The sequence below is a fragment of the Rhinopithecus roxellana genome, chromosome 6 (genome assembly GCF_007565055.1).
Source record: "Rhinopithecus roxellana isolate Shanxi Qingling chromosome 6, ASM756505v1, whole genome shotgun sequence".
In the NCBI taxonomy this organism is placed as follows: Eukaryota; Metazoa; Chordata; class Mammalia; order Primates; family Cercopithecidae; genus Rhinopithecus; species Rhinopithecus roxellana.
Genome location: NC_044554.1, coordinates 153,385,953 through 153,409,322, shown reverse-complemented (window position 1 = coordinate 153,409,322; position 23,370 = coordinate 153,385,953). Strand labels below are relative to the sequence as shown.

The 23,370-nt window shown below is 39.9% G+C and overlaps 1 long non-coding RNA gene across 1 annotated transcript in view; it reads right to left on the bottom strand.

Annotated features, from left to right (window-relative positions):
• Window positions 1–2,217: 2,217 nt before the first annotated feature.
• Window positions 2,218–23,370, bottom strand: part of LOC115898373 — a 214,959-nt gene continuing 193,806 nt past the window's right edge. The window contains exon 3 of the long non-coding RNA XR_004058110.1: window positions 2,218–6,609. This is a non-coding gene — a long non-coding RNA (uncharacterized LOC115898373). The remainder of the gene's footprint in view (window positions 6,610–23,370) is intronic.

Here is a 23,370-nt window from a genome sequence, read left to right as displayed (position 1 = left end):
TGTTTTGTTGCTGTTATTGCTGGTGTTTTATTTAGTTTAGGTTAGTTTCTTCACATAAGCCTAAATGCACATAACTTCATGGTCTCTTAACTGATTTCAAAATATCTGAGCTGTTTTTTAAAGCATGAGTTTCAGTCTAAATCTTACAAACTGTAATTTGATCTATTGAGCAAAATCACCAGATAATTGCCTACTTATATGCTTTACATATGGAGTTATTCTTATGAGTATTTGAAGATGGTTAAGCCCTTGATTTTATGCTCTCTGTTGAGTTTGTATAGATTTAGTTACACAGGCTATTTTTCTCTCCTTGCTCCTGAAACTCTGAAGAAAATATACACACAAAAAACAACATACATAGTAGAGGCCCCATTCTGAGCCAAAGTTAAGGTTCATGTATGGACCCCAAATACCTGATAAGCTAATGGAGTGGGTCCTTAGGAGTTGCCTGACATGAGGACCACTGGTGATACCTGAATGAGGAGGAGGAGATGGTAACATACCCTGAGGTATGGCACAGATAGCCTGGTGTCTTTCACCACCTTTGCAGAGCCAGAAGGATAATCGTTTTCAAAAGGTTTATGCCATGCAATACGTGGCCCCAGCAATACTGCCAAAGTGACAGAATGGCTTTGGAACTTCAACTTGTTCTGGAGTGATTCCAGGCACAGATGTAAGTAAGCATTGCTGTGAGGCATATATGAAGTTACATCTCTAGGTGGCCTTGCATACAACTTACATGCATGTGGGCAGATGGAGGGAAGATTATGATATATGCCACATGACAGCAGAGTCCACCCCAAGAAAACTCAGGTGAGACCAATCTAGGGCTCTGTAGTCTAACTGCATGTGGTTTACAGGGTCTCAAAGTCTTGAGCATCCCTATGGATTAATAACCAGGGGAAATAAGCTATTGCTACTAATAATATGTGTTGATACATAGATCTGGCAGAAGATGGATTAGATTTAAACACCATTTGAATAACTTGCAGTTAGTAAATAGTAACTGAACTACACTGAACATTTTCTTGAGTTCTGTAATTCTAAAAGATTTTGAAATTGTCCTAAAATCAAAACAAACAAATAGGCAACCCTAAAAATTTTGAGAAACTGGCAGCATCATGTAGTAGGAAACTCATTGAATTGGACTCAGAGGGTGTTATTTATGTATTTATTCATTTTTATTCATTCATAATAATTGTACATATTTATGGAGTACATGTGATATTTTGATACATGTATACAATTTCTAACAATCAAGTCAGGGTAATTAGGATACCAATCAACTCAAACATTTATCTCCTTTTGTGTGTTGGGACCATTTCATATCTTCTCTTCTAGCTATTTTGAAATATACAATTAATTATTGTTCACTTCAATCCACAAAAGGCATTATTTCTAGTGCAGATGCTTTTTGAATTATGATGTGATTATGCCTTAAGAAAGGCATCATAAGTTGAAAATATGGTAAGTCAAAATCACATTTTTGTTTTTTTTTTTTAGACAGAGTCTCATCCTGTTGCCAGGCTGGAGTGCAGTGGCGCGATCTCAGCTTACTGCAACCTCTGCCTCCCAGGTTCAAGCAATTCTCTTGCTTCAGCCTTTCGAGTAGCTGGGACTATGGGCGCGTGCCACGACACCCAGCTATTTTGTTTGTTTGTTTGTTTGTTTGTTTTAATAGAGACGGGGCTTCACCATATTGCCCAGGATGGTCTCCAAAGTGCTGGGATTATAGGCGTGAGCCACCACGCCCAGCTCAAAAACGCGTTTTATACATTGTAGAATCTGTTGTTTGGCCTTATGATTGCGTGGCTGACTGGAAGCTATGGCTTAAGACAACTGCATCACTAGCCCAGGAAAAGATCAAAATTCAAAATTTGAAGTACAGTTTCTACTGAATGTGTATTACTTTTGCACCATGATAAAGTCAAAAACATTGCAAGTAGAACCATCTTAAGTCAGGGGTTGTCTGTATAAGTTCTGTTGCTAACTTGAGACACTCATTTCACCTCTCTGATCTCATATGCTTTATTTACAAAGTGAAGGACTTAGGAAACGCACCACAAAAGTAAATTATAGTCAGTCTCATGTATATAGTGGGAAAATTCTTCAATAAAATACTAACAAATAGATCCTTCTAACAGTGTATTAAGAAATAATGCATCTTGACTATGGGGGGTTTATTTCAGGCACAGAAGAAGGATTCAAGGTTATGAATTCTGTTAATAGAGTTTATTGCATAAATATTTTAAAGGAGAAAGCCAAATGATTATCTTTATGAATTTCAAATTGTATTTGATACTATTTAGCAACCATTCTGCTAAAAGAAGACACACCTCTGTGGAATGTAGATCTCTTTTTATCTTGATAAAATCTAGAAATCAGTAACAAATAGTAATGAAGGACTTAAGACATTTCTGTTATAGACAAGACTAAGACAAGGATACCCACTGTGGTAACTAGTCTGCAAGGGTAGCACTCAATAGACACTCCTCCTGGAAAAATACCTGTGTGTAGTCATTTCCGTATTGAATCTGACTAACCTGTGACTTCCTAACAAAGCAGAAAGTTTGTTCGCAGATGTACTGTGGTGGCAATCCCAAGGTTATACCTTAAAAAGACCCAACACCACACACTTTTCTGTGCTTAGAAGCCATATGCCACATAAGACATTAAGACCTCCGACTACTCTTCTGAAGAGAGAGCCCACGGGCAGAGCCTCTGCAGGGTGAGATACCATGGGGAGACAGAAGCACATGGAATAGCACCTATAAGCCCAACATGTGAGTGATGAAGCCAAAACATTAAGCAAAACCTGCTATTTTACATTTCGGTGCCCGGGCTGTAGCCTGATTAGCCAGAGTAATTAAATCATCATGGCATAGGTACAAGATTAGGTCAACAAATTAGGTAGCATAACAGAGAATCCTGACACAAACTCAAGTACCTAAGGGAATCTAATATATATCTCTGCATATATATGTATATATTTACATATATATATATTTACATATGTAAATATATACATATATCTAAATGAGAATCATATTGGTGGAGACAACATGAGTCATGCATGCAATAAATGTTGCTTGGACAATTGACATGCAGATGGACTTAAGGAAAAATGTAGAGTTAGTATCCCATCATAAACAAAAATAAACTTCTGATGCATAAAATATTTCTATTTTTAAAAATTAAAGTATTTAAATACTAGAGGAAAACAGGGAAATGTTTTTTATAGTCTAGGGATGGGGATGCTATTATAAGCAATTAAAACCTCAGAAACCGTAAACTAAATGATATAACGAAATTGACTACAGAAAAAAATACAAACAAACACTTTGGCATGGCAAAATCACACTACAAACAAAATTAAATGCCAGACTGGGGGAAATATTTGCAACCTGTTTGCAGATAAATGGGCAAAATCCTTACTATACAACAGTTTTACAATGGAACAAAATTTTACTGAACACAATTTTATTCTTATAAATCATTGTGCAAATGATGAATATTCCATAGAAAACTGAGAAAAGGCTATGAATAAGCATTTCACAGACACAGAATACAAAAATCTAGTAAAATTATTAATAACGTAAAATGCAAACTGTAACGAGATTGTATTTGTTTGTTTGTGCCAATATTAAATGTTTTGAGGAGTAAGAACATTTGCTTTAGGAAATGGTCACTCTCCAATCGTTCTCTGGGGTTCAAATTTTAATATCTCTTCCTAAAAGTGCTTTTCATTGAAGAATAATGCACATAATGAATAGTATTTAAAACTGAAATGTCCTTCTTCATAAAGTATCATCAAGCAAGCATTTGTGTGACTACCATAAAGCCAGGGAATAAATAGCCAGCATCATAAAAGTCCACTTTCTGGCACTTTTTGAGGTAACTAGTATTCTAATTTCTGATACCATAGTTTAGTTTTGCCCATCTTTGAGTTTTATATAAGCAGGCTTATTCTTTTATATGTGCCTTGTTTTGCTCGATATTACGTTTGTGAGACTTGCTTTTGCCATCACATGTAATTGCAATCCTAATGTGTTTATTGTTGATTAAAATATCACTCTATAAATATACACAATTTACTATTCTAGTCCTAACATTTGAGGTGTTTTTAGTTTTTTGGCCATATGTGTAAGGATGCTGTGGACATTCTTGTATATGTCTTTGTGTCTCTATACAAAGCAATTCTGTCCAGTTTATACCTAGGACTGGAAGTGCTTGCTCATAGGGAATGACTATGTTCAACTTTATTGCATAATGCCAGACTGTTTCCCAAAGTTGCTGTACTAATTTACATTCCTACCAGCAATGCATAAGCATTCAAGGTGCTCCACAATATTATCAACACTCGATAATATTGCTCTTCTTAACTTTAACCATTTTGGAATGTGTAGAGCTTTAGTTTTCATTTTCCTTATGACTAATGAAATTTAGCACCTTTTCAAATGTGTATTAGCCATCTGAATTAGTTTTATAGACAAGGGCCTGTACAAATACAGCAAATCCTCAAATAACATTGTTTTATAATAACCTTTAGAGAAAAAATGTCAATTCCCAGCTAGAGCCACTGTCTATGTGGAGTTGACATGTTCTTCCCATGTCTGCATGCATTTTCTCCAGGTCCTCCAGTTTCCTCCCACATCTCAAAGATGTGCACGTTAGGTGAATTGGCGGTCTAAAGTGTCCCAGTCTGAGTGCATGTGGGTGTGGGTGTGGGTGTGAGTGTGCCCTGCGACGGGATGATATCCTTTCCAGGATGCATTTCCACCTTGCACCCTGAGCCCCTGGAGAGGCTCCAACACTCAAGACTCTGAACTGGAATAAGTGAATGAAGTTATCTTGTTTTTATTAATCTTTCTTAAATGTAGGTGTAACTCACATTTATTTCAGTGTTTAATATTAAATGTATTTTGGTCTTCTTTTAGAAGTTTGGTGATTTTTTGTGACCAGTAATATGCCAGGAACTTAACTCTTACGTATATCAATTCACCTATGGTAAAATTGGTTTTGTTATTTTTTATTTTTTGCTTAAAGTCACAGCTTCCATGAACCTGTCAAAGACATTAAGTAAGGGCTTATTATACCTTGTTCATTTTGGATTGTCTGTGTTTTTCTTACTGAATTATAGGAGCTCATCATATATTCTGTATACAAGCCCTTTGTCTTAACAGTGTTGCAAATATCTTCTCCCATTCTGTGGTTCTTTTTCTACTCTTTTAATGCTTTTAATGGTATCTCTACATAAAAATTCTTAGTTTTTTTTTTTTTTTTTTTTTTTTTTTTCTTTGAGGCTCTCACTCTGTCACTCTGGCTCTAGTGCAGTGGTGTGATCTTGGCTCACTTCAGCCTCAACCTCCTAGGCTCAAATGATCCTCCTGCCTCAGCTTCCCCATTAACTTGGAATATAGGTATGTGCCACCATGCCTGGCTAAGTTTTTTAATTTTTTGAAGAGATAGGGTCTTCCTATGTTGCCCAGGTTGGACTTGAACTCCTGGGCTCAAACAGTCCTCCTGCCTTGGTCTCCAAAAGTGCTGGAAATACAGATGTGAGCCAACTTGTCTCATCTTAGCTTTAATATAATAAAAATATTTTCTCATTCACTCCATGCTTTTTGTATCTTGCTTAAGAAATCTTTTCCTGTCTCAGGTCGTGAAGGTAATCTATATTATTCTTTAGAACTGGACTGTCTAATACAAGAGCAACTAGCTGCATGTACCTTCTATTAACGACTCAAAGTTAAGTTCCTTGAAATAAACTAAAATGAAAAGTTCAATTCCTTGTTCATATTAGCCATGTTTTCAAGGGCTCCATAGTCACAGGTTTAAAACATTTTCATCATTGTAGAAAATTATACTGGTCAGATATAATAATTTGCAGAACAATTTATACAGTAGAATTCTATTTTAAAAAATACAAGCACCAAAACCACAACACTATCTGCATGTGTCTGAATTTGTATATGTACATAAGAAGTCTGGAAATAGGTACATCAAATGCTAACTAACAACAAATTGTAAGACTTTGCATGACCCACAGAAGCAAATAATAAGCAAACATGTTGCAATATCTGTCTGAATGAGAGTTTAAAATGTACATATCTTGGTTAATGAAAAATACATTAGAAAGTGTTTTACTAAAAAACACAAAATGTGGTAATTTGTATTTTTTAATTAGAAATATCAGTTTGCAGAACTGTTGCACACAATTGTCTCTGTGTGTATTGTTCAGGTCCAAGGGTGTCATTTACACAAACAATAAAGAGGGCTGTGCAATGCTGTCAATGAGAAATCATATATCTGGAAAGAAAGGCCTTTTTCAGGTCTGCTGCCAAAGTAGCCCTGAGGCAGGTTTCGTCTTGTCCCCAATACACATGTGGGACAGCCTGAGGCTTATATTTGGTGTTTAATGTTATTTTCCATTAAAAGGAAATTGAGATCCTTGGAGAATGGCTGACTCAACATCTTGGGGCTTGAAAAAGTCAACCTGGGAGTAGAACATCTTGTTTTTGCCAGAACATGAGGATCCTATGAGAAAATCCCTCAGTATTTCTTTTAGGAGCAGGCATGCACCAAGTTGTAACAATTCCATCAAAAAGCCTAAAACCAAATGACATTTAATAAAATGCATTGGATGATAGCTACAAAACAAAAATAAAAATATAATGATATGTGATTGTTCTTGTTCATTATAATGCCTATGGGATAGTTGATATAGGTGAGTGAGTGTTGTTCCTATGAAGTATACATTGAATATTTCTTTACCTATGTAGGCAAGAATGGGTAGATTAAGGAATTATGAGCAAACAAGATATTTCTGGGAAAAGAAGAGATTTTATTAAGAATGAGAAGGACAGGGGAATAACCAGGTGGTTCCATAGAGTGTATCAATGTGACGGACAAGCAGAGGGAGAAAGCAGACTCCTCAGACTGGATTCTCATCTCTTGAATTAAAAAACCCTAGATAAGCCTTCTAATAATATGTGATTAAAGCATACCCATGTTTCCAAAAATGCTAACAAACTATATCAAAATTGTGAATAAATTTGAGAGGAAAATGACTTTTGCAATACAGGCCAGGGAGAAAAAAAAATCTAAAATTTTGTCTGTGTTTTGTTTGAAGACATGAGCTTGAAAATTCCATTTATAAGGGAGGTTTTATTGGAAAAAGAGGGTGTTTTTGAGGATCTATCTAGATTTGAGAGACCCTGAAAGACACAAGCAAGTCTCATGCCATGACCAGGGATCAGTCAATTAGGTCAGAACCCATCATTTTAGCAGGTTTCTGTGAGTTAGTATTTTCTTTTGAGTCTGGCAAGATCATTGGAATTCTGTGGAAGTATAAAATAACCATTAAAAAGGTGAATAAATGAATTGAACGCACAGTATTGTTACTTATGTATCAGGGTAAGTAAAAAGTATAGAAACAAATTTTGAAACCACTCTGATACTCTGTTTTCAAGGTGATTGAACAACTAAAAGAGGTTGATAAATTAGACTCTTGATTGTACTGAGATGGTTTAGAGAATTTGGTTAATTACATTTAAATCGAGTTTTAAATATTTAAGATAATTCATGAAATGTAGAAACAAATATTTGTGATGTTTGAATGTTTAGAAACATTGTGTTAGTTAGATTTACAGATTTTAATAAACCAAATGTTAAATAAAGAAGCACAAGCCAGGCTCAGTGGTTCACGCCTGTAATCCCAGCGCTTTGGGAGGCCAAGGCGGGCAGATCACCTGAGGTCAACAGTTTGAGACCAGCCTGGTGAACATGGCGAAACCTCATCTCTACTAAAAGTACAAAAATTAGCCGGGCATGGTGGTGGGTGCCTGTAATCCCAGCTACTTAGGAGGCTGAGGCAGGAGAATCCCTTGAACTAGGCAGATGGAGTTTGCAGTGAGCCAAGATGGTGCCACTGCACTCCAGCCTGGGCGACAAAAGCAAGACTCTGTTTCAAAAAAAAAAAAAAAAAAAAAGAAGCACAAATTAAAGTATTTTTCATGTCCAGCCTTGGTGTATTCATAAAACAAAAGCTTACTTGTGACCAAACAAAAGTACAGTTAAGAGATATTTGGAGGCACTCTCTTTGTGGTGATGAGACAGTTTTTTATCCCAATTATGGTGGTGGTTACTTGCATCTACATGTAGGAGGCAATTTCATATTATTATGTACTCCCCAAATATAAATAAATAAATTTTAATTAATCAATTTATTTATTTATTTATTTATTTATTTATTTATTGACACTGAGTCTCCCTTTATTGCCCAGGCTTGAGTGCAGTGGCGTGATCTTGGCTCACTGCAAACTCTGTCTCCCAGGTTCAAGTGATTCTCCTGCCTCAGCCTCCTGAGTAGCTGGGATCACAGGCACCCGCCACCACTCCTGGCTCATTTTTGTACTTTTAGTAGAGACAGGATTTTGCCATTTTGGCCAGGCTGGTCACAAACTCCTGACCTCAGGTGATCTGCCCCCCAGGCCTCCCAAAGTGCTGGAATTACAGGCGTGAACCACTGTGCCTGGCCAACAAAGAGTTTTTAAAGAGAACTTGTAAAACCTGAAGAAATCCAAATAATGTCTGGTGCCTAGGTTAATAGTATTATATTAATGCTAATGTCCTGATTTTGACATGTACTATGGTTATGCAAAATGTTGTCATTGAGGGAAGCTGGGTGAAGGGCACATGGAAATTCTCTACTATTTTTGAAACTTCTTGTGAATCTTAAACTATTTCAAAACAAAAATATTATAAAAAATATACAGAGATATTTGTAATTTCATAAAGAAAAGGCATAGGCTGTTCTAGTGGTGCAAGCACGTGCGTCCCTTTGCCTCATTTGGATGCTCTGCCTGTGATCTCAGGCATTGGCAAGACATCAGATAGATCTTGCTGAGTTGGCTAGTCTAGCTTTGTTATTTGTTGCTGCTATTAAGACTATTGTAGGATTTAATACAACAGGAAACAGCTATAAGCATAAATACTACAAAAGGTCATCTATGTTTATATACGGCAATTTTGCCCTTTGAATGGTGCCTCCTTAAAAATTAATCTTCAAGCATCTTCCTAGATCATGTCTTTCCACATAAAAGCTTTTTGCTATTAAAGTTGCCACACTCCCATTTAAAACCACCCATTTCTTCTCCTTGCACTTAGAAAGCAAACGAAGCTCCATACAATGCTTCGATGTCCTATAAAATCTGCCTACTGTTAACATTTGTAATCTCGTGTTGTGCACTCCCCCTCTTCCTCACAGCATCATGGATACAGCGGCCTCTTTGATGTAGCTAGAACATACCCAGCGCACCCCTGCCTAAGGGGCTCTGCATTTGCCGCTCCCTTTCCCATGCAGTCACACACTATCTAAAATGACCTCACTTGTCACTCCCTGTCTCATCAACTAATATTATTTTCTATATCAATGTATTTATTTTTTTCTCCCTGTCTTAATTCAGAGCCTAGCATATAATTGTTGCTCAATAGACATTTTTTTGAATAAATGCATGCATGAATGAATGAATGAATGAATGCTCCTATTAATGGTGCTTATTCTGGGAAATATGACTGAGAGTGAGAGACTCATGCTACTTCTTACACCCCAGGGCAATCTGATATTCTTATACCAAGTATAAGCTAATTTTGCAACCGAATTTTTTAAAAACACATGCACATACACGTTTGTACTTAGAATAGATGACTACAAAGGTAATTTCCATCTTCAGCATTTTATGTTACGCTTTCCAAATGATTCTCTTAAGATATAAGGAAGAAGTATAGCACAGTTTAAATGGCAAGGTGTCAAGACAGAATCAATGTATTCCATTTTTCAATTATGAATTACTGCAAAAACATGAATCAATGTCAGCATCTAAGAGCCTTCCAGATATCCCTTAATATAGAGATTAATGTGTGCACCTGTGTTCTCACCCTTAATTCCTATAAAGATTAGGTCAAGAACATCAATTCTCTCTGGCCACCAATCAGACTTTGGAGAAAACAGAGGCAATATCATGTTGGAGGTTGGAAGTGGGCGGTGAGGCAGTGTGACGAATGTTTGCAGATGGATTCTCCCCTTCTCCATCTGGTCTCTGCATATGAGAATGCAGAATATGTGCTCCTGTATCTTGGCCCTCGCTTTGAGGGTAATTACTGTTAACTTTGAATGATTTGACTTATCTGTTGTGAGGTAGACAGATAAGGGTTCAAAAGGAGAAATTATTAAAATTTTGGTATGCCCTTCCCTTTTCTGTATAGTACTTAGGAAGCCTTCAAAGATACAAAAAATATGCTGGGGCAAGATAAAAGCAGAAGAAAAGGAGAAGGCCAAGAGGGGCATGACATGAAACGAAACCAGAAATGAGGGTTAAACCAAATTTCTGTGTCTCTCAGACACCTACGCTCTTGCAAGTAGGGTGTAAACATTGGCTGTAACCTTTCTCAAATCCGTTAAGAAATGAAAACTGGATACATTACACCTTTTGCAACATTTCTAACATAAGTTAAATCAAAGCAGATGATTTGTCAATTCACATCTATTCCTGATAGAAAAACAGAAAGGACTTTCTCCTGAAAGTCTCTGAAAGATGGGTGTTATTCTTAATCTCATTTTTGCAGGGAGTTTAATCTCCTTGCTTTTATTTACATGAGGCACTGGCATAACTCCAAGATGCAATTAGGTTAAAACAGTTCTAGGGTGATGAGGGTGATGGTGGGTGTGAAGTGGGGTGGTTGTGAAGGACACTTTAAAATAAATACATGTACCTTTAAAATAATCACATGTATTTTCTTTTCTTCAGTCATTCCAGGATGGGAATTGGCAGGAGTACTTTTTTTTTTTTTTCTGTACCAACTTAGAATCTGCCCCTAGGACTAAGGAAAACAGAGCTGGGGAGAATGATAGTTACAAGCCAATAAGAATCATTTATTTCCGCCTCACTGGTCAGACATATTTTGGGCATATGAGTCAGCACAGTGTGAGAGGAATGTTTGGGCTAGACTTTATCAGAAGTTATGTAAATTTTTCAGACTGACGAAAGCTATCCTGGCTAGTTATTTGAGGCTTTGGGTAGAAGCAGGGCTGAAAAGGTCGGGGAGCTGAACTTATTTTGTGACCGGACAGCTCTGACTGGGCAATTTCTCTGTTCCATCTCCCTCTGAAATCCCCTTTCTGGAGTTAATAATATTGTTTTATGTCTAAATTGCTCAATTTGGTCAGAACCTATGTTTTGTCAACTCTGAAATATGTGACAAAAGATTTCAGCCTGTCAAAGCAGTCTTCCACATCAGATCAGACACTCAGGGCATTTGCTGACTGGGAGGAGGTTAATGAACTGAGTGCATTCTATGTACTTGAATGTATGTGATTCTTAAGAGGAGATGGCAAAGATCAAGTTGTATATTCTATCCTCAGAAAACACACAATCTGGTGGCAAAAACAGGCATGGATACAACTCTCACAGAGCAAAGTAGAATGTGATCATTGCAGGACAAGGACAGAGATTTGGGAGCACTGAAGAGAAGAATGAAATTGTAGGAAAGGCTCTTGTATGCCTCTTTCATTGAGGGGCCTATCATTTAGCAGACACTTAAACTTTAGCAGGCACTCAAACTATGCTGGACAGATGAATACAAAGAAAAGGTATCAACTGTGCAAGAAAGAGTAGACTATGAAGATGTAGAGATGAGTAGAAAAGATGTTTGAGGTAGGAGAATTACATAGTGGCAACACAAGCTTGGTGAGCAACAACATCAGCTTATACTGAGTGAGGAATATTAGACTGGAATATTGTCAAAACAAGACAGTATTCTTGGACCCATTAATTTTCAAAGAAACATCTGTATTTCATAGTCAAAAATGAGTTTGGGAGCACATATCAGCCCTTGAAAAATAAAGGCAGACAAATACAGTTAGAAGATTGAGGTTTGTTAATATAAGAAATATAAATAGAATATTGTAATGTAATATATGGTGTGAAGTGACGCTGTGATATGAAGCCAAGGTTTTCTAAGGAAGACTACTGTGCCTACCGTATTGCTGCCCCCTATACCTTTGGTAGGCATGGGGAGCTAAGGATAATATATCATCATGGTGCTTCCACAACAAAATAGAGGTAATAGAGGAGGGTTTAAGGAGGAAGCTATGCATAAATGTGTGAGTAGGGTTAGAGAATGCCAATAAGGCATGGTGAGGCCCTGGAGCTGTTAACACTGGGGAGCAATTGCTACCCAGAGAGCTGTCCAAGCAAGTGGATGGAGTGGTTAGAAAGAACTGTGGCAGTAGGTGAGGAAGGAAGACAATCCCCAGACAGGACCTGCAGCCTTCCAGAGAGGCGCATACCACTGTCAGCCTGCGACACAACAGAGACCCCAGGAAATAAATCCCCAGTCCTTCATGCCTCACTAGTTCCTGCTGGTGTCTCCTACTATGCAGATGTATTCTCCTGGAGGACTGGGAGACCATGATGTGGTCCTTATAGCTCAGCCTTTTGGAGCACAGAGCAAGGCAAAGAAGGATGAAGAATGACTCTGGAGAGGAGAACAGAGCAAAGCCATCCCACCCAGGGAAGGAGAAGGCCAAAGCTCATCTTGCTGATGGAATCTTGGGAGGTCTAATTTATTCACCTCATGATACCTTCGATTATCATGGCATTGTCAGGGTGAATTTGTGGACACCTCAGTAGAGCTTGAAGGGGCAAACTTCTTCTCAATTAAATAGGCTTGTTATAATACAGAATTAGCTCCAATCTCTAGCCAAGTTAATCTCTTTCATCCGAAGCACTCTTATCCCATAAACAATCACAGCTATTATTATTTTCTCCTGTATCAGTGACCTGCATTTGCACAACATCACTATGTAGGTGGTTAAAGTACCAGATACCATGCATGCTTCCCAGGACAGGTGACTCTTGTTAAGACTGCAAATCTATTTGTCTCCTTTATTCAAAACAGCATTTGTACACCAACACTCTTAAATCCCATACATTTTTTCCATGCTTCTAGGAATGAAAGAGTCACCTTGCTTTATTTACAAGTCAGACTGTAAATAAACTTGGAGACATACACTCAAATATATGCTCCTGAGGTCAGTATCACATGCCGGATGTGGGAAGGGTATTTTATATTATAAAAATATTTTGCTAGAAGAACAAAGGGAGTGGAGGAGGATTGTTAAGCCTCTGAGAAAGTGTTACTCATCTCAGAGGCCTCTAGCTAGGATACAAAGAGAGAGAGAAAGTCAGGTGGTTAGAATAATATTCTTACTCTCAGAGAAATTCACCCTAAACCAGTTTGACTCTCTGTATATTCAGGGTGAATTCTAACCACAAACCGTCTTGTACAAGAAATGTCATAAGACTGTCTTCAGAATAAATACAATCTGACTTTGAGCTTCTAAGATGCTGGGCTATCAGGACATAAAATATCAACCTGTATTGCTACACATTCTCCTCACTCTCAAGAGTGCACAGTTTGGACTTTAGTCCTCTGTAGGGACCACAGCCAGCCCCCTCCTCATCAGGCTGCCAGGGAAGGAACATAGGCCCCCATATTTGGGGAAACCCCTGGCTTCCATTCTCTTCTATGTGCTGGGACTCTCTCCAAGGCACTCACCTCTCTCTCCTCCTTCTTCATGGGATAGCCTCAGTGAGTTTAGATTTCCTTAAAGACTAGGAAGAAAAGTTGCCCTCCAGCAACTCAGATGTAGAGTCCTGCTAAATTGGTCAGAGGCTGGTGAAAGTAAAAATGCTTAGAAAATAAGGCCAAACACCTCTCATCTTTTCCAAATCTCTTAAGACAGAAAGAACAAATCCAATCTGATATCTAAAGAAGTTATGGTGCCCTGGCGGGCTTCCCTAAAGCCCTCCACTCGTGGTGAGCCCTGGAGAGATGGTTCTCTCCAGCTCTAAGGAGCAGGCCTGGAAGGCACTGGGATACCTGTGGCTACACAGAGGACTCAGACCTCCTCCTTGAGCTCACTGTCTACCAGGCAGCAGCCATGCCCACCACTGCAATAGCTTGGAGAAATGCCACAACGGAGGAGGTACAGGGAGGGTGAAGAACTGCCTGGAGCAGGAAGCCTGTCAAAGAGAGCAGAGATGGAGGAGATAATATTTGGACTATGTTTGATGTCAACGACCAATGCAGGTTGGCTCTGCAGGGATGGGAGTGCAAAATTGTCCAAAGCAGAATATCTTGCATAGGTTATTCTCAAACAAGAGAGAGCCTAATATCTCGTGGGAATGAGAGGGGTCACTGTTCATGTTCCCTGGGAAGTAGACCCTGAGACACATTTTCATGCAGGAAGCTTGTTGGGGTATAGTCAATACAGGAATTACCCTGTGAGGGAACACAACAAGGAAGCACGATTGGACAGAATGAAAAGTTAAACTGCAAGGCAGTTGCCAAAGAGGCCTCAGCAAACCCCATGGCAGCTCTGGAACAGGGGAAGCCCTGCAAAGGAATGTCAAATAGAGGCAAGGAATCTAGGCTTTTGCAAGTCCTAAAAGGGCAATGATAAGATGAAGCTGCTCTTGGAGAGGGGTCATAACCTTGGAAGAGGAAGTTTTCTTTGGCTGAGGGCAATTCCTGGAGAGGGACTCAGCTATAAGCTCTTGGCCGGCAACACTCCTGAGAGCTGAGGTAAGGAGAGCCTCCATCCTGCAGGAGGAGAGCTAGGCATTGTACGATTGCATGTGCTGCAGCAGCCACAGTCCAGCATTGCTCTGTCATGTCTGGCAGGGCAAGGGAAGATGATGCTTTCGTTAGGGTGAGCTAGGCTATACTTCCATAACCATACTCCCCAGACACCATAAAGATGTCCTTTTGTGCCTATCACTCTCTCTGGAGGGTTGAGTAGCTACTTGTGGTAACTTGGGAGTTCAGGCTCCTTTAGTTTTCCAAAGTTGTAGTAAAAGGCAGAGATGGAGAAGAGAGGATCACACTAAGGACTTTAGGGTGCCATTTGCACGTTGTGCACCTGGCTTCCTCCTACTTTCCACTGATGAGATCCATTCACATGGATACAACTTAATTGTGGGACCAATGGGAAACACAGTCTTCCACATGCCCAGATAGAGGAAGTGGGGTTAGTGAGCATATAGCTATTCCTTGGTTCAGGGATGTTTGCCCAGTGTCTGTGTAGCACAAGATCATTGGGCAGCATACACTGGCTAGCATCCAGTACCAAACAGAACAACTCAGGATTTTTCGTGTGTTTATGAAAACTGATATTTAAAAATGTTTCAGATTTGTGTTTTCTCTAGCAACACTGAGTTGCTCCAAAGTTATAAACATCTTCTTAAAAATGAAAAGCTCATCAATCATACAGTATAAATTATATATTGAAAGAAGCAAAGGAATATTTTTAAAACTGTCACCAGTGCTCCACTCCTGACTTATAGTTTCATATGTTTTGACATCTGTCAAACCTGTAGCACAGATCCTGGGTAGGGGCATGAGGTGTAGGGGAAGTTTGTCCGCAGACTCATCAGTCTTCACAAGGTGGTTGAACATTATTCCAAGGGCAATGGGAACTGCCTGAAGATTTAAGTAAGATGGTAACCCACTACATCTTATCTGGAATATGATCCCGCATACAACTAGGCAACCTGGTCATTATCTGGACAGTCATTCAATCACAGTGTGTGCCAGAAATTTATTTGTAGCTTAAATCAAGATATCAGGCACATTCCTAATTATAAAAGTTTGACTTAATCCCCCCAAATTTTTTTTTTGTATAACCCTCTTAATTGAGCTACTTCCAGAATTAAATTTGATCAAGTGAAACCACCTCCTTTCAAGAGAGAACTTCCACAGTATCTGCTTGTCACCCAGTCCTCCTAACTCCTTCCTCCTTCATCAATGGGTAGAGTTGAAAGTTTGGCCCACTTCTAGGACAGCCTTTAGGAATCTCTTATCCTACTATAAAATGAAGAGTACAAAGCTCTTCCAACAGTGACCTGATGGCAGAAGAGAGGCCAGTTGAACCTGACAGAAGGCAGCAATGATTTTTGAATCATAGCTCACTCAAAGTCCTCGATGATCTGCTTTCTCCTGTGGGTCAGACTTAACTGAAAATAAATGTCACAGGAAGCCTTTCCATAACTTTTCCCTCCTTTCTCCCACTCCTGAGGCATTCTGATTGGGGAAAGCATTTCATTGATGTTCTTTATTTTTCTGCAGGCAACAAATGCCTGAGAGCAGGGACTCCAACTTAGACATATTATGTGTGCCACAGTATTTGGCAGAGCTCCTTGTCCTCTGCAGGGGATCAATAACAATTTGTTACAAGTACAGGCGAGGGACCCAGGGTTGCCCCAAAAGTATTTGTGGGACCTCGTGGAGTAGATGACTTAACATATTTTGCCCTCAGCACTCTTATCTGAAAGTAAAAGAGGCTGAATGTTCTCTAGACCCCTTCGAGCACTCACATTCGTGAATCCAACAATTTAGTTTTTTAAGGTGATCACGGTGCACTGCTGTCTCTGGAGTTAGGAAGATCCTGACTCTGCTACTCACAAGCTGCATGACCTGGACAAGTTTTTAATCCCCCTGAGAAAAACAATTTCAATTTTGCCACTTCATGTTGAGGAATGAAGGATATACAGAGAAACATCTCAGCACAGGCATGCAACAAACACAGGTTTAATATATGAAACACGTAGTAATAATAGAATAATACTAGAAGTCTGCAAAACAAAGAGTTCTAATGCAAAAAAAAAAAAAATGATGTTTGTAGGAATACCTTCTTGTTTTAAGTACCGACTATGGCCAGGCTCTGGTGTAGACACTGGGGCTGGGTGCGGTGGCTCACGCCTGTAATCCCAGCACTTTGGGAGGCCGAGGCAGTTGGATCACAAGGTCAGGAGATTGAGACCATCCTGGCTAACACGGTGAAACCCCATCTCTACTAAAAACACAAAAAATTAGCTGGGCATGGTGGCAGGTGACTGTAGTCCCAGCCTACTTGGGAGGCTGAGGGAGGAGAATGACATGAACCCGGGAGTCGGCGCTTGCAGTGAGCCGAGATTGCGCCACTGGACTCCAGCCTGGGCGACAGAGTGAGACTCCGTCTCAAAAAAAAAAAAAAAAAAAGAGATATATAAGTCTTTTGACAAAGCTGACAAACCTATGGGTAGAATCAATTATGATGAAAATGCAGCAGTGCTTTTTATTTGGGATGCTTCCTTCTGAAAACCAAAACATAAGGCAAAAGAGAAAAGAATCCTGAAATGTAGAGACTGTTTTATAGAGAAATAAGCCCGAAAAAAAATGCACTTTTAGATATTTGAACAAGACTTTGCAAGGCCTACCCTGGCCTACACCTACACCATCCATGAAGCTGCTCATGCTGATGTGTGTCTACATGCATGTGTTTGGGTGTGTGCATGTGTTTGCATGCACACACACACACTTGCCCCTTTTCCAGCAAACATTCTCAGGCTTTACAGACGGGCCCACTAACTCAGATGGCAACAGCATCAGCATCTGTCATCTTTTCACACCAAGAGCAGTGGAATCCATTGAAGTAATGAGAAAACACATTTCTCAATCAGCTCTGGGTAAAGGGTAGATGCCAAATAACTATATTTTTAAAATTGGGAACACTGTGTGCATCTTCCAAGTGATGCTGGTAAAAGGTTGACTCACTCATAAATACAAGGTTGCAGCTGGTACTAAGGGATAGATTTTCCCATCAAGGGGCCCCTAAATGGCAGCTGCCTGCCAGAAAAAGACATGTGAGGCACTGAGCTAATTTAGCTGTGTGTACCCTCTTTTGCCCTTTCATTTGGTCAAGCCCTGGAATGTTAACGCAAGCTGAGAGACAGCAAGCCACACATGGCTTTCACATACAGAGGGGCCAGGCATTGGAACCCACATTTTTGGACTGAATTGATGAGAATTATATATGAGGTCTTGGGAGACCGCCATCCTCACCACCCTCCATCTCTGTAGAGTGTGAGAATCTGTGGATCTCATGCCTTAGGGCCTTTGAATGGCTAGATAACATTTCGAGGCATTAATTTATTTTATTGGTTTGGCTTCACTGCCTCTGATTTTCCTTGTTCTCTTTTCCCCATGCATGCAGGCTGTTTGTTTTGGGCTTCATCAGCACAGATAATGTAAGTGACAGAGCAGAAATCAGAAGTCACAGGCAAGACTAGCTGACATTTTCCTTAAAAGCATTCACATAGGGTTTGAGGGTTTTTGAAAGAAGTAAAGGTATGAAGGGTTGCTGAGGCAGAGTGACCTGAAGAGGCAGAAAACAGAATGGGACTCACCTATGTCCTCCCACTCAGTCCACAAAAACCAGGGCTGCAGCAGGAGAAAGGCAGCCAATACAGACCTCCTGGAGCATGAAGATCAGCCTAGCTTTCTAGCAGTATCCCAGTGAGGAGCCATGGTTTCAGAGAAGAATGCCATATGCCAGATGGATTGTCTCCGCAGGTAGGACCACAGGTGTCCTAGGCCGGTTACCCAAGGCCCCAGAAAAACAAGGACAATGCATCTTCCCAGGTGTGCCCAGGACTACATACCAGATGTCTCTACCTGCCACCGGACCAATCCACCTGACTCCAGGAACCATGGCTTAACCCTGTGGATTGCTGAGGTCAAGTTTCACAAGATGGCTAGGATCAGGGAAATGCTAGAATAAAATTGAGCTGAACGCTATAAAATAAAGAGATGTAATTTTTTTTTGCTGGCATTCCTACCTCCTACCCACGGATAATGAATATTTTCCAGATTAGCTGTTGGTGTTTGTTGTCTGTTCTGAGGCTGCTCTAGGAAACCCTGGGGCTGCCTCTGCACAGCTGAAGAGGAAACCCCCACAGGAGCTGCAGGAGTTGCACTGGGACCGAGAGCTCTGCTGCATGATGCTCCATTTTTTCTCTTCCAAGCAGTGCTTGCTATTGTTAGTCAATTACTACTGTGCATCCTGAGGGTGCAAGGAATCTCCAGTTGCATCATCTCATCCAGTCTCTGTGGCTTTCTCCTTTGATTTGGTCTCTGTGATACCAGCGCAGTGCAAGAGTGCCAGGTGGAGTGAGCTCAGGGCCTAGGATTGTTGTCTGTAGGATACAGAGCTTAGGGATCCAACTGTCTATCTGCCCTCTCCTCTCTCTCCTTCCCTCCTTTCCTCTATCCCCTTTTCTTCCCTCCCTCCCTGTATTCTTTACTCTCTCCCACTATCTCTCCCTTTCTTTCTGCTTTTCTTATTACCTTTTTTCACATTCACTGAGTGCTCGCAATAGATCATACTCGATGTTCAGTGCTGACAATACAATGAGGAGCACGATGGGCATAACTTGTACTCTCTTAGTCTATATTTTAATGGGGGAATCTAGAAAAGTGAAAAAGAAATTGCAGTCCTAGATCACGAATGTTCACATATAGCATCCAGTGCTAAGAATCCCATAGAATGGGCAGCAAATTTTGTCATAGGAGGTGGGAATCAGAAAAGGCTTCCTAGAGGAAATATTTACAAAAAAATGTTAGCCAAGTATAAGGAGTTGGAGGGAGAAAAGGAGTGTTAGGAGAGAGGGAAAATGTTAGAGCTAAGGATAGAAGAAAGACGTTCGGTGTTAGAGGAATTGTATTGTTTTAAAAAATCGATTTAACGAACCTACAGTGTTTAATATACCCAACTCTATGGAGTAGATACTGTTATTATCTGCATTTTAAAGAGAGGGGAAATGAGGCATAAGAAGGTTAAGAACTTTGCCAAAGATTTCAGAGTGGCTTTCACTGTGTTAGGATAATTGTCTGCACCACAGCTTCACAGGCACTGTTGGTTCAGGAGCCAAAATCCCAAGTGGAAAGCAGGCAAATAGAAGCTACCAGCATGCTGTGGTGTGGATCACTGGGCACTTCTCGGTCCTCAGATCTTAGGTCCAGTCAGAGTCAATTCACTTCAAAAGCCTTCTTTGCTCCAAGCAGTTCTAATTTCCCTGAAACTTCATTTATGTTAACCATTTGCTGAGCAAGGCTTTTGCACTGAGAGAATCTAAAGGGAAGTGGCTGTCAAGTCTCCACCTACATTATTATACATTTTGAGTAAAAAAAGTCCTAAGAACAGCCCTTAGTAAGTTACAGATACATCGTGATCCTCTCAGAAATTAATTAAATCAAGCATGTAGTTGGTAGAATGATAACCAACTCAAAAATAATTTATGTTTTAAATTGGGTAGTGATTGAACTCTACCCAACAGTTACAAATTTCTTCACGTTGCTTTGGTCTCATAGCTTCACTTCCTGCCCCTCTGCGTGGAGCCGGGTCCTACCGTATACTCCCTACTCCTCTCAGCTCTTTGTAGGAGAGAATTGGGTTTATAATGGCCATGAAGGGCCATCTTGAAGTCTTAGAAGGCAGTTGAGTATTATAGGCCACAGATGGACTTTGATGTGATGATAAACATTCACTTATTCCTTCATTTATTCATTCATTCACCCAGCATTATCAAGTGCCAACTCTATGCCAGTTCTGAAGATGCTTGCTCTGCCATTAGCAGACTAACACATGAGCTCTAACATAAATATATTTGTAATGTGCCATCTGTAAGTGTTGGTAAACTTTTTTTTTTTTCTTTTTTCTTTCTTTTTTTTTCAGAGAAAAAAAGTTTCCTCTGAAAACTCCTTCTTTTTCAGAGAAGGAGAATGTTGGGTTGGCCCTTGAAAAAGAAGAAAGAGTAGCATAACATTCCAGACAAAAGGGACATGCAAAGTCATGGAGAAATAGGCCCATGCGTCCATAAATCCAGTCCCAGCCAGGACAGAAATCCTACTAGAGTTCCCAACCCACAAGCCCATGAAGTCTGGCATGAAAGCCATCATGCAGGAGCAAGCTCTGGGCATGGTGAAGCCACTATTATGTATCGTCTTTTCACCATTTAAAAGCTCAGCCATCACTCACCAAAGTTAGGAAGCCTTCTCTGACCCTTCTGGGTTGTTTTAGACATACCCCTAGGGATTTCCACAGAACCCTGGGAGCATAATTCTATGACAGTGCATTGTCTTAGATAATCTATAAGCAACTGTCTCCTTTGTGAGACTGTGAGCCCCTATGTAGCAATTTCCAATACACAGTTAGTCAACGAGGTAATGCTTATTAAATGAATGAATGAATAGATAATTTTTGTTGACTACCACTACTTGACCCTCACTGTTAAAATGCTAGAAAAATCTGCCCACTGGGCATACTACTATCCAGTGGCAATTTTGTAAAGATCTGGCCCTGGACACCTGTGATTAGAAATTACAAAGGAGGCCGGGCGCGGTGGCTCAAGCCTGTAATCCCAGCACTTTGGGAGGCCGAGACGGGCGAATCATGAGGTCAGGAGATCGAGACCATCCTGGCTAACATGGTGAAACCCCGTCTCTACTAAAAAATACAAAAAAAAAAAAAAAACTAGCCGGGCGTGGTGGCGGGCGCCTGTAGTCCCAGCTACTCAGGAGGCTGAGGCAGGAGAATGGCGTGAACCCGGGAGGCGGAACTTGCAGTGAGCTGAGATCCGGCCACTGCACTCCAGCCTGGGTGACAGAGCGAGACTCCATCTCAAAAAAAAAAAAAAAAAAAGAAATTACAAAGGAAGCTGAAGATAGGAACAAGATTCCTGGTAGAACACTCACCCCAGCCTTTTGGCTCCTGCATTCACAATTCTAGGCTTGAATTTAGAATGAAGCGAATGGAATGAGTCCTGTCACATGCTAACTGCATTCAATTGTAGTTCAGTTATAATTTATGAATCATTGTGGTCATCATGGGCCATTATCATAACCAGATGGCATGGCCTTATTATGGCACCTGAAGGCATTCATCTTGCAAAAATGGACAGTCAGACACTAAGTACCTGTGGAGAAGACCATTCCCAACCTATGCAGGCTAGTGGTGATCTCTGATTACTCTGATTATGTCTCTAGATTTACATTATAATTTGCATTCCTTGTTTAGGAGGATAATGACAACACATCCTGTTTTAGGATTTGCATACATCTTTTTAACTTTCCCAGTTTGTTTCAACATCCTTCTCACTTTTACCTAAGACTGGGAAAATTTCTTTCTCTTTTGCTTTTACTTGATCAAATTGTTTTATTTTTTTTCCTGTTTCTTCCTCAAAAATCTGTTGAGTTATCAATTATCTTGTTTAGAGTTATCAATTATCTTGTGCCCTAAATTTTATTATCATTTTAAAATGGAATGTTTTGTGGGTTTTTCTTGTTTAAAAAAATGTGCAAGAACAAAAATGAAATTTATGAACTATCTAATAATCTACATCAATGTTACACTTATTTAAAATACTATACAAGTTCTGTATTTACAGAGGGAAAACATCATTTAATTAAGAAATAAGGGTCTCTGAGAGCTGTTTCCTCCCTGTAAACATTAACAGATGATTTGAAATTTATATTCTGCCAGTTGATATTTCTAACTAAGTAGCTTTGCCATTCGAAAGACATGTCTTGTTCTGTTATCAGTTAAGATGTTGCAGTCTGAGGGTCTTTTTGCATTAGGCACTTTCCAGTCAAATTGAACATGTTCCAGGAGGCCTTGTTTGGTTGTAAGGGAGAGACGCTAAGCTTAGAATCCCTCGGGTGAAGGAAGTTGTATTTACTTTGGCAGGAAGCTCAGCACCATTGCACCTTATGGGAGCAGGGACTGGAACTCACTCAACTTCACCGCCTCCTTTCATGGCACCTGCTTCTCACTGCACATCTGCTAAATGCTCCTCTCTCTACCAACTGGCATCATCTTCTCCTGCTCTTTTTCCTTCATCTTATACACATACATTTTAAATGTCCATGTTTTTGCCTCAAAATCATGAGTTTGCTTTACCATCTATTCCTACTTCTAACCCAGGGTTCTAATTACCTATATCCAAAATTCCAAGCATAAAACCTGAGTATCACAGCCCATCTTTCTGAGCCAGATCTCACAAGTCATTGGTCACAGACCAGCCTCTATGTGCCTCTCTTTGGGTAAAATACCCAGCCTTGCTCTAATCAGCTCTGACAAAAGGGGGTATCATATAATATAAACATGACCTATTCAGGCAGAGGGGCTAAAGATGGCAAAGTGCCTTACAACAGGGAGTGGCTGAAATTTATCCTTAATATTTGTTTAGGCTTGAAAACAATGCTTACTTGGGCCTATATAGTTTTGTTGTTTTTTGACACGGGAAATGAGAACATACGTCATCAGTCACCACTTTTGATGGACTTCAAAGACAAAATTTTCCTACAAGTAATATCAAGACACTCACCCAGAAAAACAAACAAACTAGGACTCAGGGCTGACCTCCCAGCAATCCCAATAACTTGCTTGAAAATGAAGGAAGTGGATTTCACACAAGCATAAGCCAATAG